Here is a 21,081-nt window from a genome sequence, read left to right as displayed (position 1 = left end):
TTTCTTTTTAATGTTTTCATTCACAAAAAAAAAGTGGGTAAATTCTGAATATTTTTCCAGAGCTCTGACTTATTACCCTTATTCACATATTTATTATTTATGGAAATAATGGAAAATGGAAGATGGTGATAACTTCTTAATTAACCACTCATATCTTCCCCCTACTACCAAATCCTCATATTTATGCTTCTTGAATTTCTAAAACAAAACCTGGCAAGGTTTCCCCTTCTTTAAAAATCTAATAGAATACTATCACATTCAGGTTAAAATAATAACTTGTTCATGATGTGGTTCTCCCAACTACCCTGCCAAGTTCAATTAATTTCCCTATATTCCCTTAATTTCCCTACAGCATCCTATTCAGTCAAAACAAACTGCCAACATCAGGAGTCACTATGTATCAAGGTTCTGGTTGCTACATATGATATAAGGTCATCTTAAGTTTTTCTTACCAGTCCATATGATAACCAACCTCACTTTTTCATAATTCTTGATTAAACTCCAATTACCTTTTAAAATATTTTCTGTTTTCCCCTCTTGCAGGCAGAAAATCCTCTCTGTTGTTCCAAAATGCCTGAATCCCCTTTCACCTAACGCACTTTGTCATACACAATTACCCAAGTAGACTATTACCTCTTTTGAGGAGGGCCATGCTCTTTTGAGTGGAGCTTAAATAATAAATGTTAAATTAATAACTAAAAATATTCAGCATTCATTTGTATATAAAATTCACATGTTAAGTTGGTCTTAGTTGAAATCATTTTTCTGTGTTCATTTATTCTTGAGTCTATCTTTATTTCCATTCTTAAAATTATTTCTTATTTCTCATATCATTTTAATTCATTTCTTATATAGTGTATTATTTTTAAAATCCTTGGTTGAATTTAGAAAAAAATCCACATTAAACAGCTTTAAACAATAAGAAAAATCACTGATAACAAAAATTGCAATTCTGAAAAGGGACATGCACTAATGTTATTGTATCTCGTTATTCAAAATGGCACAAATTACCCTGTTTGAGGAAGCTTATTGATATAAATTGGGTCACATGCCAACTTCTTTTGGGGGCCTAAAACACAACGATTGCCTTAGGCATGGTTTCTGAACTGAATGTTTAGGAGGAAGATTGGCTTAGAATAATGAGAAGCCAACTTTTGACCTGGGCCCAGATCACTAGCAGTTCTCAGTCAATGCCCTTATTCTAAGCCAGCTAAGAGAGCTGGGTGGTATTACTGGAGACGTAACACAATGTTCACTATAAATGGCTCTTCACTTATATCTGGATATTTAAATATATATGTCTGGTTTGTTAAAAAAAATATGGGATGGATGATAACTAGACTTACGTTGATCATTTTTTAGTTATACAAATATCAAATTATAATGTACATCTTAAACATATTTATACCAATTTCACTTCAATAATGAAAAATAAATTTCTTTGAAATGCTGCTTTTAAACATAATTGATGCTTGTCTTTTTTTTGTAGTTATTTTCAAAAATTCTATTTAACAGGGAAACAGAATTAAACTGTACATTTTATAACATAGACGATTATTTAAAAGATTTTTCTTTTTATTATTTGAGTAAGAGAGTGAGCCAGAGAGCAGAAAAGGGGAGAGGGCCAGAGAAAGAGAGAGAAGCAGACTCCCTTACTGAGCAGGGAGCCTGACATGGGGCTTGATCCCAGGATTTTGGGTTCAGGGCCTGAGCCAAAGGCAGGTGCTTAACTGACTGAGCCATACAGGCACCCCCACATAGATGATTATTTTTAATTTATTTTAGTATCATAAAAAGCATACTTTTAAAAATACAAAACATCTAAAAATAGAATATAAAACATCTAATTTGAACAAATATACTCTCCAATTTGGTATAAATGGTTAACAGTAATGAACCAACTTTAAGAAAGTTGCTACAAAGTAAAGACAGGTACTTGTTTTGGAATGACTGATTCTTGCAAAATGTTTATTATTTAATGTAAAAAAAATACAAGTGAAACAGGTTTAATATTTTTTATTTCTGATTTTTCTCTCTTAATAATATTTCTTTTCAGATTTAATCCAAAGATGAAAGATTAAGGATTCAAAAGTCAAGCATTATAAGGTAAGGATGAGTTCAATAGAACACGTTAAATTGGAAGTGTTTTCATTCAAGATATTTTGGTAATTTGTTCCTTCCAGGTAAACTTGTTTGCTATGTTAGTAGCAAAGGTAAGTTATTATAAAATAGTTACTTCACAGAAATAAACTTTTCCAAAAAATTCACAAGCACAAAAGAAATCAATTTGTGCTATATAAAATAGTATCTTTTTTAGTGATTTCTAATTTACAAAGCACATTCACAAACAGTGTCTCATTTGCTTCCTATAAAAGCCCATTTAAGATAAGCTGGCAGAATGAAATATCAAATGATTTGCAGACTACTGAGCACTGCTTCTAACAAATTCCTAGATCTCTACAATACCCCTGGAGCTTGCGGGTCAGAGTTAAGACTTACAAATGTCTCATGCTAATAGCATTTTGATGAAAATCGACTTCATGTTAAGCTCAGGAAGAATCTAAATTTACCAACTTGTTAGTTTCTGTGTCCCTGGTTTTGTAGTAGAAACAATTTATTATTCATATTTATAAATGAGAAAATGGAGAATCTGAGGGATTAAATTATATAACAATAATAGGAAGCAGAGTTGAAACTTGAAATTAGATCATTAATTCTCCATCTAAAGCTTTTACCACAATATCCTTTTATGCCCTCATTTATAAGTTTGAAGAGGATTTTTTATTCTGTCACATACAAAATTACCAGACAAACTTTGGGCAACACCTGTATAGATAGATGTGGGCTTCTTTAATGGTAATAAAAGGAAAAACTAGAGAAAAAAATAAAAATCAAAGGTATGAGAGAATAAAAAGGATTATTGCAGATAGATCTAGATAGGGGTACAGAGCAATTAACCAATTAAGCCAATAACTCCTACCTGCTTAATTATAAATTCTGCCGCTAGGGAGCCTATGCTAGATCACCAGAGAACAAAAACAGTGATTCCATTTCTATACAACTTCCCTCGAAGATAGCTTTCCACTAGCTGTGAGCTTAATGAAGGACAGAAATTTTTAAGACTTTTACGCAGACAGTGTGAAACTACTGATTTCAGACTTGAAATGGTTAAAAGGGAACACACTCTAGACCCATGATCAGAACAGAATGTTCACTGTTTCTACCCCATATGAAATTCTTTGTTACCCAGAGCTTAATGAGAAATTGACCCTTTCTCCCAGACGAGATAAAGGTTAAAAGCCACTGATATGGCAGTAAGTAGAACTATGATCCTGGCAGAATATAACATATCGGAGGAGTGAGAAGTGATTTGAATGTAAAAATACAGATAGAAACTTGAGTTTTTACTCAAGCACCCATTTTGCTTCTCCTGGCTGTGTATAATTGACCGTAGGATTACCAAGACTAAAGTCAAGAGAAGCTTAGTAAGCAACCACTAGATTTGTAAAAGAGGGAAGATATCCAGGCATAATGAACAGGGTCATGATTTGAGCAAATATAACAATGAGAATTCCTCATCCAAATCCAATTTCCCCCCGGCTCAGTTCACATACCACCCTCTGGGCTGATAATGAATTTGAGCCTGGACACTCTTTAAGAAGAAATTTGCAGATATTTTACAGGCAGCCCCTGAGAAGCTTTCTCCAAGTCTTCTTTAAAGATATCTCAACTCACTTAAGTTAAACTTGCAGAATTAAATACCAAATGATTTGAAGACTATTGAGCATTGTTCCTATAACAAATTTCTAGATCTCTACAGTATCATTGAGCTTACTGATCACTGAACGTAAAAAGGTCTCATGATAAAAGCATTTTGATGAAAATCGACTTCATGTTAAGCTCAGGGGGAATCTAAATTTACCAACTTGTTACTTGCATTCCTGATTTTGTAGTAGAAACAAAATTTGTTTAGCTTATTTTGTGATCTTCACAATGGTTTCCCATCTTGTGAAGTCAGTGTTATAACTGAAGAGAGAACCAATTAACACTGATGACCTTCTCCCTACCTAAAGAGCAAATCAAGTAACAAATTACCATGTTCCTGGAAGATGGCATTGACTGGAGCCAGTATCAAACAATTTAGAGATGCAGGAGTGGTCATCCTCACTTACATTTAACTTTCTTGAATGGATTCATAAAAGATAGTTCTTGGAGAAAGGGAGATGAATTTATTTTAAGTTTAATGAGTTAGTGTCTCTAATTACATACGTTCTTCCATATATAGTCAGTCTTCTTACTGGTATAATTTAATACAGGGATTTTTTTTTTTTAATTTCCTATGCAGCACAGTGACCTAGAGAATTATTTTCCTATTCTTATAAATAAATGTTTGCTTTTACCTGACAAGAAGAGCAGTGTACCTTCAGGGTCATAACTCTCAAACACATCAGTTCTGAAGCAGATCGTATTCAGACTGAAGTGTCTATGAAACAATTTTTGATCTATTACATTTGATTTCATGCTGCTATGTCCTAAAATTTAGGAAGTACAAATATCCTAAATTGCTTGCTAATATATGTATGTAGAATATAAATTATCAGAAAATAAAAGTGTCTTTCACTTAATTTATCAGTTGTGGTGATCTGAATATGCTAGGATATTTCCTTCAAGAAAAAGAGCAAGAGGGCGCCTGGGTGGCTCAGTGGGTTAAGCCACTGCCTTCGGCTCAGGTCATGATCTCGGGGTCCTGGGATCGAGTCCCGCATCGGGCTTTCTGCTCAGCAGGGAGCCTGCTTCCCTCTCTCTCTCTCTCTGCCTGCCTCTCTGACTACTTGTGATTTTTCTCTGTCAAATAAATAAATAAAATCTTAAAAAGTATATTAAAAAAAATTTAAAAATTTAAAAAGAGAGCAAGAAACTGTCTCTTATATCTCTATAAAAAAATTACAATTGATGGATCTCTAGACTTTGGAAAATATATATATAATATTTGGGCTTCTGCTTCAACCCAGTGACCATGTGGACTCCTATGTTCTCTTCGAGTCGAGCTCATAGGAGGGGAAGTCTTACATGTTAGTTTAGGCTGAAGTAGTCACAAAGCTGCCATTTCACTCCTATGACCCTGCTGATATTTGGCTTCAAGAGTGCATGGTGATTATAAATTCTACACAAATTCTATGGATAGCCACTATAACTAATAAGTTTTATAGCAAAACTGTATGTTTTTCTATCTTCTGGAGCAAGTTATTGCTTTCCTCTGAGAAGTAGTTTTTGACCCCCGTGTAGTCATAAACTTGAGCATGAGATATCAGGAAACCAGGAAAGCTGAATTTCCCTTTGTGAATTTAGTACAATCTGGTTTATCTAATCAAATTAATAGAACATGCCTAGCCACTACCTATTATTGGGTTGAGTGTTATCATTAGTTTTTTGGCTGGGGGAGGTCCTGAAAGCACGAACAAGTTGCAGAAGCATGTGAGTCTCATTTTCCACATACCTACTGGTATCTTACTGACACTCCTCCCTCAACCTGTATTTGTGGTCTTAAGGTAAGATTCCTATGTTGAGTTGACTGAAGGGGGAGGGAATAAACCTGGTTTATTAAAGATATTTATAGGTGTACCAGCTAAGTTTGAATACACAGTGCCCCTATAAATGTGCTATCCTTATCTTAGTTCTAAGAAATGGCACCTCTTTTAATTAGGCAGAACATAACTTGCAATGTGTTTTTCATAATGACCCAGACTTACGGTATGTTAAGCCAGCTGGTAATGGCCAAACTATTAGATCAAGGTGATTCTGAAGGTCTGTGCAGAAGAGAAATAAGGAAGTCTTGGCCTTGGTTAAAATATAAGCAACATAAATTATTGTCCACTTTACAAGTAAAGACAGAATAGGTAAGAATAATCACCAATTAATATGCATTGGATCAATATTTGGCTAGATATTCAGAGACTTTGGAAAAGATTTAAGAAGTTGGAAAACTGTTGACAAGAAAGTTTGGTAAGATATAATGGGATAAGAGTATAACATGTAACCAGAAAGGAGGAGCAAATATTTGCATAACACAAGAAATTTCACCCCACTTTTGCAGAGGCAAAAATAAACAAAATGATGTTTCCTAGATAGCATACAGCCACCTTTCCCTACTAGCCGAGTTGCCAAATGGGATCATGAAAAGAAATAATAAAAGCAAGCACATAAGTTATGTTTGAACTTAAAGAAGGTCTCTACCTCAATAAAAGTCCCCAGATACCATATTTTGGTGCAATTTTGGGGTACTATTGATGGATTTTGGACCCCAATATTTTATAATACTTTATAGTAGTACTGAGACTTCCAATGTAGTTTGATTAATCAGATTATTTTCTAAATGCATAGAGGAGGAAGTTATTTTTTTTTAAGGAAAAACATTTTTTAAATTTGTATTTTATTTCTCTACCTGTCATATTATCAGCCAGTATTTTCGTTTCTGTATTTATTAAACGCCCTCTACAATCATGACTTCCACCATTAATACCAGCACTGTATCTGATCAAAAGAACTCCAGATGTACACGTCTGTCCCTTCTTCTACTTTCTCAGGATAAGGGGCAGCAATAATCAAGTCGAAGGTAGTCGTGGTAGGGGAAAGAAAACCAGTGATTCCTCTTGTACTGGGATTTTCTCAATTGATCTTTGTAGGTCTTTGGATGTGAGAACATTTTTGGCTCCTTTTTCTATATAGGTTCTTTCTTTCCCTCAAATTTCTCATGCAGCCCAGAAATAAGAGGGGGACCACCAGACTCTTTCCTTTCAGGAGAAAGCATCTCTCCCATTGCCTCTGAAGACCATTTATATATGAGGAAGGCCCAAATAGTTAAAGAGAGGTAGCTGGTAAAATTATTTTAAGGCCTGTTCCTAGTTTAAGCAAAAGGAACATTTTGCTTACTTGTGAATCAAACTTGCCCACCATGGAAGAGGACCAGAAAGAAGACCAGACAGAGTTCAAAGGCCCCTGGTCAAAATGCAGCACATTAATTTCTTGGCATGGCCCTACCACTGGGAATTGTCAGTGATTATGAGCAGTCTGTATGGATTTAGGGATGTTCAGTCCTAACTATGCAAGTCATACAATCTCAGTGACACATGATACAGTTTATTGTCAAATCCACAACTCAATGTGAAAGCATACTTTTTTTTCGTAAAACATTTACTAATGGTTGTTGTAAATCACAGAGATAATAAACACAACTGCAGTAACCAAATGTATAAACAGGCCTTGGAAACCAATGAAACAAGCAAAGAAAATTAAAAGAATGTAGCATTAACCCTACTTTTCTATCTGAACCAGATTAAATCCATTTCACTACATGAGGTCAAAACTAGATAGGCTTTTCTTGTTCGTTTGTATTTGGCTATTATAATTACTTAATCATTTCTCTCAAATATAAACTGAATACCACACACTTTGCAGTGTCTCCTAGCTAATTAAACAAGTGCATTAAGGAACAGGAAGTTGAAAGGGAAAGAGGACAGAGCACTGAGACTAGAACACTAGAAAATATATTTTTTAAAGATTTTATTTATTTATTTGACAGAGAGAGAAGTCACAAGTGGGCAGAGCAGTAGGCAGAGAGAGAGGGGAAAGCAGGCTCCCCACTGAGCAGAGAGCCCAATGTGGGGCTGGATCCCAGGACACTGAGATCATGACCTGAGCCGAAGGCAGAGGCTTTAACCCACTGAGCCAACCAGGTGCCCCTGGAAAATAATTTTTAAAAGGAGAATGTGCTTTATTAATGAATTTATATTGCACTAAGTTGCCTGTACGTTTTTAAAAATAAGAATACATGTAATTTTAATTTTGCACCAACTCTTGTGTATCAAATCCAATTACAGAAATGCTATTAACTATTTAGATATTAACCTGTGTTTTAATCTCAAATCCCAACAACTTTTTTACATCTTTTTTCCCTCTGCATTGCTTTCCCTTTTTTTCTCCCTTAAGGTGTTTTCCTCTATTCTCCTTCAGACTTGCCTGCTTAGGTCTCCCTCCTTACACGCTAAGTTTCTTCCTGTGTCTGTCTACGGAGACACACACTTCTCCGTGCCCACTCCCTTCCGGTTCTCTCACTCTCCCATTCTCCCTCCCTAACTATTCCTCGTTCCCCTCTCTCAACTACTTTTAAAAAGTTACATTCTTTTCTATGTCTCAGGGGAGGAAGAGCATGAGCTATTTGGGGACAGAGTACCAAGAAAAAAACCTTTAACCTCTCCTCACCTGAAAATAATTGAAAATCTTCAGGAAATGACAGTATTTGAATTGTATTTTATATTGAGGTTTATGTTAAGGTCAGAAATCTCGGTTGAAATTTTTCTTGCTTAAGGCAGGAGAATGAAAATGCCAACCTGTCACATGTCTTTTCTTTGAATATAATCTTAACTTCCCTGCGTTTGAGATATTCAAATTGCTTGATATAAGTTTCTAATTAAACTGTTCCGAGTGTGATACATTTTCGATTGTATAAAATCATCTCCGTTCCCTGGCACTGAAGGTAAAACTATCTCTTGCCTGTAAGTATCATCACTTCCCTTTCTACAACAGACAACATATTTGTCTTCCAGGGGCACTTTCCCTAAAGTGAAACCTGGAAATGAAGTTTATATCATTATCTACTATGTTGCATTTCAATTCAAAAGGCTTTCCAGACAGTTGTATACAGAACATGAATGTAGAAAAAAAAAAAAAAATCCTAGGTCACCAAGTATATTTAAAAGTTATAATTACAAGTGACAGGAAAATTTCACCTAAGTATAATAACATTAATAATGCCAACTTCTGTCATGTAGCGATGGTTTAAATACCATTAAAGCATACTGTGCATACACTTGTTTCATGATATTCACAGCTCCCTAGACAAAATAAAAACACAAATACTACTCTGGGCTACATCATCAAATCCAGGGGGCAGAAGCTATGAACTAGTTCAGTGCAACCCACTTGAGCTAACCATGGTTTAAGCAAAACTAAATTTTGAATAGAGATATTTTCTACTATCACTTCTGCCATCTCTAATGTAAACTTCCACCCCCATTACCAACTCCAGCATCAATAAAATTACACTCCAAAATGTGACTGACTGTACAAATTCCCAAACACATACAAAATGAACATAACATGCACAATATCAGTATCGTTATTATCATCTTATGTGGTAAACATAACAAGTTTATTCAGTTTAATGACCTGGAGATATGGGCAGACGACAATGCTTTAGTTATGCAAAAATATTTAATTTTTGAGATAAGACAATTAAATGAACACAAAGCATTGCTTCCTAGTGTCCTTTCACAATGGTACCTAGAAGCTGGGTTGTTTTTTTTTTTTTTTTATGATTTTATTTATTTATTTGACACACAGAGAGAGAATGTGTAAGCAGGAGGAGAGGGGCTAGATTCCAGGACCCTGGGATCATGACCTGAGTAGAAGGCAGTTAGCCGCGTAACCGACTGAGTCACCCAAATGACCCTAGAAGCTGTAGTAATAAAACTGTAAGATAACTTCATTCTCACATATATCAACAAAGAAAGCAAGTGTTTTCTGAAGAAATTGGAGAGAAGATACAATGCAGACTTTGGCACCAGATATTTGATTTATGACTTATGGAGTAGTTAAGTCAATTAACTTCAGAAAGTTTTTGTTTTCTCACTTCTAAAACAGAAGTTAATAATATCTAATTTACAGCTTGTTGTGAGAATTAAATGTAATACTTGTAAAGCACCAGAAAGTAACAGTGCTCAAAAAGATTCTATTTATATGATTATGAATTTATCATGATGAATACTATTACATTAATCTGAGGAAAATTATTTGATGTTGCAAATAAATTGGAAAAAGGAGTTCAGTCAGTATCCAAATAAATCACACACATTATATGAAATCAAGTTAAAACTTTTACACTATCTAGTAAAACTAATTTCAAAACAAAGCTGTAAAACTGAAAATAATTAGTTTGTGGTGAATATAACATTTTAAAGTATGAATGCATTAAAAATAAGATGAGAACACAAATGTGTTGCCATTTTCTTGTGATGTGAATATTTCTTGGGGAAAAAAAATAGATATATATTTTAAACCTACTAAATGGATTAATGGAAACTATACTTTTCTATGCATTAAACTCTATGCTTTTCTGTGCATTAAACTAGGATATTGATAATATCATAAAGTCTAAAAGTCACCTTGGCCCAATTTTTTTTTTTTTTTTTTTTTAGATTTTTTAAACTAATTTATTTGAGAAAGCAAGCATTCCTGTGAGCTGGAGGGTGGGGCAGACAAAGGGGGAGAAACAGACTCCCTTGCTGAACAGGAAGCGCTGATGCAAGGCTGGATCCCAGGAACCTGGGATCATGACCTAAGCAAAAGGCAGATACCTAACCAATTCAGCCACCCCCAGGCGCCCTGGTCAACCTTGTCACAATTTGAGAAGTCTGAATTAAAATCAATTTTTCTAACACAGGGAATTTGCAACATATTGCACATGCATTTGTTTAATATACTCTTAATTCTAATTCTATAATGAGATACCCTAAGAAATATATTCCTCTATGAGTCTACTCAGCTTTTATATCCATATATATGTAAGATATCTTATTAGTGCCTTCTGTTTTTTAGCACAACTGGGCTCCAAGAAAGGAAGATAAGTACTGCTGTGAGATGTTTTCTGAATAGAAACCTACAGGACCATGGGTATAGACAAACTTCAGTGCTTCAGCTCCTGAAATGGTTCCAACTTTCTGAGGTAAGTTATTTCTCTTAGATCGATAAATCAAAATCAGAACAGTCTCCAGAATTTTCTTCAGGTATAAAATTCTTATTAGGATAGCAGTTTAAGAAATTTTTATACGATGCACTTAAGTAAAAGAATAATCCAAATGTGTTAAATTCACTCCACAGTTGACCTAAGTTTACCATGTGGTATAGGCACGGGAAATCATAGGGAATAAAGCGCTGAATAAAACATAGTTAACACTGAGCCAGCATAAGGCTCCCTGCTCCTAAGGAGCCTGCTTCTCCCTCTTCCACTCCCCCTGCTTGTATTTCCTCTCTGTCTCTCTCTCTCTCTGTCAAATAAATAAATAAAATCTTTAAAATAAAAATAAAACAAAAAACATAGTTAACATTAAAAAAATTAAAAATTAAAAACAAATTAAAAAATAATATAGCATGACAAGTGGTAATGAATACTATGGAGAGGGAAAAAAAAATAGTGAAAGTGCTGTGGTAAAAGGGCTGTAATTCTAAATATGGCGGCCACAAAGGACACTAATGTAAGCGTGATCCTTGAGGTAAAGACACAGTGGAGGCAAGAAACTGACCCATGAATACACAGGAACAGGGGCGGCTTAAGCCTAATCAGTAGCAAGAACAAAATTTCCAGGGCAGGTGGTAGGAAGGGGCAGTGAGTTTGGAAAGTTTTTAAAAAAAAAAAGGAGGCTAGGGACGCCTGAGTGGCTCAGTTGGTTAAGCAGCTGCCTTTGGCTCAGGTCATGATCCCAGCGTCCTGGGATCGAGTCCCACATCGGGCTCCTTGCTTGGCGGGGAGCCTGCTTCTCCCTCTGCCTCTGCCTGCCATTCTGTCTGCCTGTGCTCGCTGCTGTCTCCCCCTCTCTCTCTGATAAATAAATAAAATCTTTAAAAAAAAAAAAAAAAAAGAAGGCCAGTATGACTGGAGTGAATTGAATAAAAGTAGTAGGGAAGGCTCACAAGATGATAGAAGATGATATCTTTTAAAAAATATGCAGATACAGCTCAAGCAGATAAAACTGTTAAGTAGCCTTGGTGTCCAGTTGCAAACAGAATACAGAAAGAGAATACAGAAAAAAATAAAGTTGCTTATTCTAGACCACCTCGAAGTCACTCATCATTATTAGTCACTGTGCCTCTGAAAATGTCTTGGTCTCTCTTGCTTATTATTTATCTTTCTACAAAATAACTAGATTTCCAAATATATTATCCAAATAATATATAATCCCCAATCTACATCATTTCATATTCACATTCATAGTTCTACATTTGAAGTTACCACATACATGATGTGATAGCATGTAAATACTCAAGACTACCTACATTAAGTTTATAACCTTCCTTCCAATCTTCTCTTTTAGTAAATGAAATGGACATTGATATGGAAAAATCCTGTTGGCATAGTCCAACATCCATTCTCCTGTTTTTTGTTAAAGTCAGAAAACCAAAAACTATGGAATGCTTCATGAATTTGCATGTCATCCTTGCTCAGGGGCCATGCTAATCTTCTCTGTATTGTTCCAATTCTAGTATACGTGCTGCCAAAGTGCGTACTCTCTTATTCTCTTTATAACCAGGCCCAGATTTTAGGGGCTCATGTTTGCTGTTAGTGAAAGTCAACATTTCTCTAGCCTCTTTTTCCATGCATCTGGCAACGTGACCAAATTTTGGTGAATGACATGTGAGCAGAAGTGTTGTTTGGGTCTGGCTATTTAAGGTGAACCGACTTCGTCTATATTCCTGCTGTTACTTCTTCTTGCAATGAGGATATCATAAATAGAAATCTTAAACCATAGTCTTAAACAATGTGACGAAAGCTTAAAAACGGGAGCATTGTACTAGAATGTTGAAATAAAGAGATGGAATGTCTGGTTCATTGATGATATTGCAGAAGAACCACAGTATCAGTTTTGGAAAGCTTACCTATTATTTTTATGTAAAATAAAAAATATACACCTTTCTATTGCCTGATCATTTTTAGTTTGAATTGTTATGTTATAATGAGCTGACCATACATAAGGCTTACAATCATTCTCTTACTGGTCCATATTTAAAATCATCTTTTACTCTGCTTTAATTAATCTTATCAAGTTCTAGCAGTTCACCATCACATTCTGTTTATTTACCTGTGGATATTTAAAACATCTAAAACATATTTTCTCTAGGCAACTGCCCTGCTCTCATTTTTGGACTGAAGGCATTGTCTTACAGATATTGGAAAAATATTTATACATATATTCATATCTATTCCTTCTACTTTCTTGTATAAAACTGGCTATTAAGTTTACCAAGGCTATCCTAAGATATCCAACTTATACTTCCATAAACAATGTATTTGTCAGTATCATGCTGCATCTGTCTCCCATACCTGCTTATGAATCAATCATAGATACTTTACATATCTGAAGCTGCCAGGCAAGAATTTATATCTACTCTTATCAATGCTTGAGGTACTCTTTTTTTTTCATCAAAATATGTGTTGGATAGGATAACAGAAAATCATACAGACACAAACAAAAACACTGTAGCTTGGAATCTTGAGTTAAAGACTTCTTAGATGTTTAAACTTGGGAAATGTTCTTAGTCTTTCTGAATATCAATTTACTAATTGGTAAAATGTCAACTATGTCTTACTCATGGTGATGGCTAAACTAAGTTCAAAATGTTAGCCTAGAGTTGAAACCATGATGGAACAAGAGGGAAAAGATTTATCCCTCCACCTTAAGAATACAACTATTTACAGTATCTATAAACAACAAGTGTAGGATAACAGTTTTCCGATATTGGCCAGTAGGCAAAGTTTTGCTGTGATCCTGCTTGGAAGGGAAACAATTGCTAGTAATTTCTGCCTCTAGGCACATTCCAAAGGAGCAGGTAAAGAATCCCAAACAGTTCATCACAGTCTGAGTTATGAAAGAATAAAAAATAGACGGTGGCTGGAAATTTCAAGACTTGCAAAAAGTCAGGACATAAACAGTAAAAGGGACCCAGAAATCACTACAGGACCCAAGATAAATGAAAATTTATTTCTACACAAAGATTTCCACAAAAAATTTTCAGGTTACTTTAAATATAGTAGCTCCAAACTGGAAACAACTCAAAACTAGAGACAAAGCAAATGTCTAATCGGTGTTTTAGCTCTTAGCTACTTGCTCCTTTGTACCCATCTGAACATTCTTTCTTAAATACTTCTAAGATAAAGCATGTGCTTATCCAATTAAATTTATCTTAATTTTACCAGTACATTACAAAACAGACTATCTTATAAGTTGTTGGAAACACAATGGATTGGCTGAATTGAAATCAGTTGTGTATCTTCAGTTCATTCAGCTTGATCAGATAGATTGGCCATATGATCCAGAATATGCCATCAGTTCTCTCTGAATATACTAATTCTGTTTTCCTCAGCTGAGGCTAAAGATAGTACCATTTGACTTAGAAGCATCAGATATCTATAAATAACACACTCCTTGAATAAATTGTTTAGTATAAAATCATGGATAGAAAGAAGGAAAAGATGAATAAAATAACTTGGATTATTATGTAGCAGATTTTCTGTGACAAGAGAAAGTATATGAATAACTAATGAAAAAAGTAAAACTAGATTATTCTCCCATTTGCATATAACAGATTAAATATATTGAAATAATAAAGGAATAATTATATCATGGAACTGATGTTCAACCATCTCCCTATCACAGTTATTTATTACACAGGAATGTATGTAGGTTTGTAATTCTTAATTATTTTAAATCATTGTAATTGTTATTGTTCATTGCTACCATGATATCTTTCTAGGTAGTATGTCTAGATACTATGTCTACCAAATAATTTAAATTGATTGGATTATGATCAACATTGTTTAAAGTTTTTGAAAATCTTTATTCTATATATATGATGACTATTCTTCAAGGCATAGAAAACAGACATCAACAAGAATAATACAAAACTATCAATATTTTATAGCAAAATTTTATGTGGCTTTTTAATATAGATAATTATACTTCAAATAGTTCAACATTGCCATGGAAGTTAGAATAAGTTGGCATAATTACTGGACTATAATGAAGAAAAATCAATTCAAAAGGATACCTACCCTGCTGGATTTATTTCTATTGTACCACTAATATTTTTCTAGAACTATTCATTAGATTTTATCTATTTTTTCTATGGAAAGCCATACAAGTGAAATGAAAGAGTCTGAGTATAGCTTATGCCATGCACAAAATATCTCCAGTTATTGCCACTATATAGCTGATGGCCCATAAAGCAAGATGCTTTTGAAAGGCCAAATATAAAACTGAGTTGTTAAAATGTATCACATCATTTTATAGATTAGCAAAGTGCTAAAATGATATGATATTTCAAAGATGCCACAACAATTAAGCAAAATGACCCCACCAATCATTTGTTAGGTTTAAAAATGCAGCCCCTCATAATTTAAAACACTCATTTGACATTTTACACAAAACTCAGGGACAAGCCTCATTTTTATGCAAAGAAGCATAACTGACTTGCACCTTCCTTTCAAGCTTCAAGAAAATTTGGTGATGGGGAAGGAATATAGTCTTGGAAGTTCAAAAACCTTGCTTTAAATCCCTAACTGCTCAGCACTAACTAGCTATCAAACTTTGGAAGCCAACAATGTCTCTGGACATGAGCAGGAGTTGCTATAACAGTGTCATCAGGATGGATGAGAATTTAAGATATAATGTTAGGCACATGATAATATTGTTCCAACACTACCCCCCACCCCCCACCCCAGAATTGCAATAAAGGAATTGAATATTGCAGCAGAAGCAATTGAGGGCAATAGCATGATATACAACACATGTGATGGGGGTTTTTGTTGTTGTTTTAAGAAACAATTGGGCCGATTTTGGAATTCTTGCATGTTAATTTTTAGGCACCTAAAGTAAAACGGAAGACATTCAGATACTTCCCATTAATTTATAAAGCAGAAGATGGTTGAAATAATAGTAATTATTAATAAAATTATACTCTTTACATAAACTCTCCAGTTTTTTATTTGCATAATATTTAGAATTATACAGGAATTGCATATAATGTATTATATATTGCTTTTGATGTATTTCATACTATTCCGACTATTTTTTTCTCTTACCTAGATCCTGTCATTATTCTGGGAAACACCTATCTCCACATGGATTATAGATTCAATAACCTTCTATATCATGTCCATGACTTCACATCACTCCAATTTAATCATATTTTCACAGGCACTGTATTAGTTTCTTAGGGCTGCTGTAATACAATACCACAAATTTGGTAGCTTAGAACATATTTTTTTTTTCTCACAGTTCTGGATCTTTTTTTTTTTTTTTTAAGATTATATTTATTTATTTGACAGAGAGAGAGTGAGAAAGAGAGAGTGAGCACAGGTAGGCAGAGAGAGAGAGAAGCAGGCTGTCCACTGAGCAGGAAGCCCGATGTGGGGTTCAATCCCAGGACCCTGGGATCATGACCTGACCCAAAGGCAGTTGCTTAACCGACTGAGACACCCAGGTGCCCCACAGTTCTGGATCTTGAGTCAAAAATCAAGGTGTTGTCAGGGTTGCACTTCTCCAGTCTCTAGGGGAGGCATTACTTGCCCTTTCCAACTTCTGATGCCTCCAAGCATTCCTTAGTTTATGACTGCATAATTCCAGACTCTGCCTCTGTCTTCATAGAACTTTATCTTTTTTTTTTTAAGATTTTATTTATTTATTTGACAGAGAGAAATCACAAGTAGGCAGAGAGGCAGGCAGAGAGAGAGCGGGAAGCAGGCTCACTGCTGAGCAGAGAGCCCGATGAGGGACTCGATCCCAGGACCCTTAGATCATGACCTGAGCCAAAGGCAGAGGCCACACAGCTGCCCCAAACTTTATCTTTTCTCTTATGTATAAGGATACTTGTCATTGAAGTTAGAGCCCACCTCACCTGGATAAACCAGGATGATCTCATCTTGAAATCCTTCTTTACATACGAAAGGCAATTTTTCCAAATGAAGTCACAGTCATAGGCTCCTGGGGTTAGGACGTGGATTTATTTTTGGAAGGACCACTATTCCCTGCCCTATAGTCACCATTTCAATGTTCTCATCGGCCACAGCCTTTTTAATTTGCTGTTTTTCAGTAGTTTGCTCCAGTCTTCTTCACAGGGATACCACTTTTTCACTGTATTCCTATATAACAGTATGATCCTTCCTTGATTTTTTCCCCAGAAAGCTAAAATCCTAAAATTCAGCACATAAACTGTTTTCTTAAAAATGTCCCTATCATCATGACATTGCAAATACTTAATAAAGGTTAGACATTTAAACACTATTTTTCTGATTTGCACACAGGATATTCAGAGCTGCTGAAATAACATGCAAACGCAAACACACAGAGCTGCATTTTTATAATCTCATGATTGACAATGCAGCTGAAGTATGAATACTTCTTGGCACACAATTTATATTTTTCTAGCTAGATCTCTTAATCTATACAGATTTTTAAACTTCATTTTTTTCAAATACCTTATTCTAAATTTTCCTCATTCACTTTCATCTGATGGTCATCCAAAACACTCTCAGCCTTCTTTAAGAAAATGTGTTATCCCGACCCAATCTCTTTTCCCTAGTTACAGTGGAATAGGCATTCTTCACCTTTTTTTTTTTTTTTTTAAGATTTTATTTATGTACCTGAGAAGGAGAGAGAGAGCATGAGAGGGGAGAGGGTCAGAGAGAGAAGCAGACTTCCTGCCGAGCAGGGAGCCCAATGCGGAACCCGATCCCAAGACTCCAGGATCATGCCCTGAGCTGAAGGCAGTTCCTTAACCAGCCAACCCAGGTGCCTCATTCTTCATCTTTTACCACAACCTGTGTTTTCCATTCCAGGTATATTCGGGTCCCTATGATCATCCCAAACTTCAGTAATTCACTAGAAGAGCTCAGCATATAGTTGTATTTGTGGTTATGATTTATTACAGAGGAAAGGATACAAAGCAAACTCAGTAAAAGAAAAAGGCAAATGGGATACATCCAGAGGAAAGCAAGAGTCCTCTCTCACTGGAGTTAATAGGACATGCTTAATTCCTCTGACAAGGAGTTGTAACATGTAGGAAATTCTGTGTACCAGGAAAGCTTCATAAGGTCTCAGTGCTACAGGCTTTTATTTGGGGCTGGTCACATAGGCAGTCTCTGCCTAGTACATATCAAAATTCTAGACTTGCAGAAGAGAAGTAGTTATTCATCATAAAGCATATAATTTGCACAAATAAGTTAGGCACAAGGAGCCACTCTTATAAGTTCTAGGGATGGTAGAAAATCTCCTGAAATCCACATTCCCTGATGACATTCAAGGGTCTGAAGGAAGACTCTTGTCCAGATTATAATCTCAACCTTCTCTTTTCTGCACATGCAGGCTTCTGCCTTCCTTTTATCTTTAAAAAAAATAATAAAATAAGAATTTCCCCAACTCACGCTTCCCTTCAGCTTCCACACTATCACTATCTTCACCTTTACATATAACAATCTTGAAGAATTTCCAGTCCTATATCCTTCATTTCCTCACTTAATTCTCATTCATCTAAGCACTCTCTAACTCTATCCTCAAACACTTCACTATAATTGTTCAAACATAAATCACCCACTGATATTCTGGGTGCTAGATAAGCCCAACGTTCTTACCATTTTAATCTGTCAGCAGCAAGCAAGCTGTTGACTCTGCATTCCTTTGAGAATGTTTTACTTTTTGATCTCTCTGGTCACTTCTCAGACATATTTCCTCTGTCCAACTTCTAAATGTTGCTTTGACACAGTGCTCTGCAAAAGCCCACTTTCTGCCTCATATAATTGGCCATTATGCCCTGGCCATGCCTATGTTGTTGTTCTCCCACATCACATCACATATGGGTGAACAAACTAGGTATCTTATCTAAAATTTCTCAAGTGATAGAAATTTTATTACAAATCTACTTAAAAAATAGGTAAAGGCCCTTACTTAAAAAAATGATCTCTTAAGGTCATACATTCCCCAGATAAATCCATTAAATAACTGCCAGAGGAATTGGTCCCTGTCCATTTCTGGGATCTCATCCAGTCTCATCCACATTAATCAGGTTTTATGTGCCAGGCTTTGTATTAGCCACTGGTGACAGATGTTTAATTGCTTACACATTATTCCTTTCCCATTTCTCCTTACTGAAAGTTATTATGCAAGTTCTGTACCATATTCTAAGAGGTATCTTGTGCAAAAACGCAATCCTCAAATTGTTGTATGATCCTTTTCTTTGATCCCTCTAGCTCCCTTAAGGCAAACAGGATGTCTAAAAATGGAGCCAACAACTTGAAGTAATCAGGCAACAAGTATAATGACTAAAGTCAACACATTAAGGATGGCAGAGCAGAATGATTGGTGAAGCCTGTGTCGATGACTGCTTTGTCAAACTGAGCTCTCTACCTATAAACTTGTATTAAAAAATAGCAACTCCTTTCTTTAAGCCACCATTAATTATGAGTTGCATTATTTATACCCCTGAAGTATCATTATTTGGTTCTTCTCCCAGGTTTCCTTGTCAGGTAGGTTGAGGTGAAGAGGAGAAATCCCTTATTGACTGATATTCATTCTTTAACAACGGTGTGCTTAGGAAAGTAACAAGCAGGTGTGATCAGGTTACATTAACAGGAATATGTTGAAAACATGCATGGCACTTGATTATCCTCAGCAGAAAATAATGCATTCTGAAAACTGCTAATCCTCACTGCATTCAGAGACTCAGGAAATGAGTAATAATAGCCAGTTTTTATTGAGCACTTATATGTACCAGTTATACGTTAGACCTCTCCATCATTTCAATCAAGACAATCTAATCTGGACATTATTTCAATCTAATCCTGACAATCACCCATTTTGTTATATTATCCATTATAGATACAAAGAAACAAAGGGTTGGAAATAATAGAACTAATTTGTTCATTTTCTGACAGCTATTAATTGCTGTGATCAGAATCTGAAGTCAGTCTCAATTCATAGGCCACTAAAAATTTCTGTATTCTTATCTAGTCAAAATTTCTTCTATAAATTCCAGGACAGTGTTTAGCCATGTACTAGATACCACCACTGAAAATTCTGACAGATAACAAATAAACATAACCTCAAACCTGAGCCTCCTTTTATCTCAAAAATGAACTCCATTACCTATGCATGTATATAAACAAGAATTTTCTTTCTCTCACCCCCTATCTCTGCTTATTGACTTGTCACACCCAGTGAATCATGAAGTCACATAGATTAATTTTCTTTAAAACTATGATACCATTAAGGGTCATAAAATCAGCTGAGTGGGTCATAATCAACATTTTTTAAAAAAATAAAATAGATAATAAGCTAAAAATTAAATTAAAATCAAGTAATCAGATCAATAAATGTAGAAAAACCAGAATTTGACACATATTCATGACAAAAACTCCCAGTAAACTAGCAGTATGGGGCACTTCCTCCACATGGTAAAGATTACCTTGAAAAATCTGCAGCTAACATTATACTTAATAGTGAGAAATTCAAATCTTTCCCACTAAGATCAGGTGAAAGGAAAGGATGTCTTCTCTCAAAATTCCTTTCCAACATTATAGTATAGCTTTAGCTAATGCAATAAGGTGAAAACAAACAAACAAAAACCATATTTAAGAATATATAAGAACAAAAATGGATTTTTATGCAGAAAATCTGAAAAAGATCTACAAAAAATTACTCTAATAAATACTGGAGCAAGGTTGCTCAATATAAGATCTATATACAAAAGTTAATTGCTAAAAAAAAATTAAAAAAAAATTTAAGAAAAGTTAATTGCTATCAGAGTCAAAATGGAGGAGAAGTAGCCCGCTGAGACTACTTCAGCTAGCAGGAGATCAGCTAGATAGCTTATCTAAAGATTACAAACACCTACAAATCCATCGGCAGATAGAAGAGAAGAAGAACAGCAATTCTGGAAACAGAAAAACAACCACTTTCTGAAAGGTAGGACCGGCGGAGAAGTGAATCCAAAGCGACAGGAAGATAGACCCCGGGGGGGAGGGGCCGGCTCCCGGCAAGCAGCAGAGCAACGGAGCACAAAATCAGGATTTTTAAAAGTCTGTTCCACTGAGGAACATCACTCCAGAGGCTAAACCGGGGCAAAGCCCAAGCGGGGTCAGCATGGCCTCAGGTCCCGCAGGGTCACAGAAGGATCGGGGTGAAAGACCCGCGGATCCCCTTACCCAAGAATCCAACACTGCCACTGGATGCAGCCAAGCAGTTACAGAAGGGCAAAAGA

The 21,081-nt window shown here is 35.4% G+C and overlaps 1 non-coding gene across 1 annotated transcript; it reads right to left on the bottom strand.

The window, feature by feature from the left end:
• Positions 1–12,232: 12,232 nt before the first annotated feature.
• Positions 12,233–12,335, bottom strand: LOC123392358. The gene has a single exon (XR_006607090.1). It is a non-coding gene; the product is annotated as a U6 spliceosomal RNA (small nuclear RNA).
• Between the last annotated feature and the right edge of the window lie 8,746 nt (positions 12,336–21,081).

This window comes from Mustela putorius, unplaced genomic scaffold (assembly GCF_011764305.1).
Source record: "Mustela putorius furo isolate JIRA1106 unplaced genomic scaffold, ASM1176430v1.1 tig00000508_pilon_pilon_pilon, whole genome shotgun sequence".
NCBI classification, from domain to species: Eukaryota; Metazoa; Chordata; class Mammalia; order Carnivora; family Mustelidae; genus Mustela; species Mustela putorius.
This window is presented reverse-complemented; position numbering and strand designations above follow the sequence as displayed.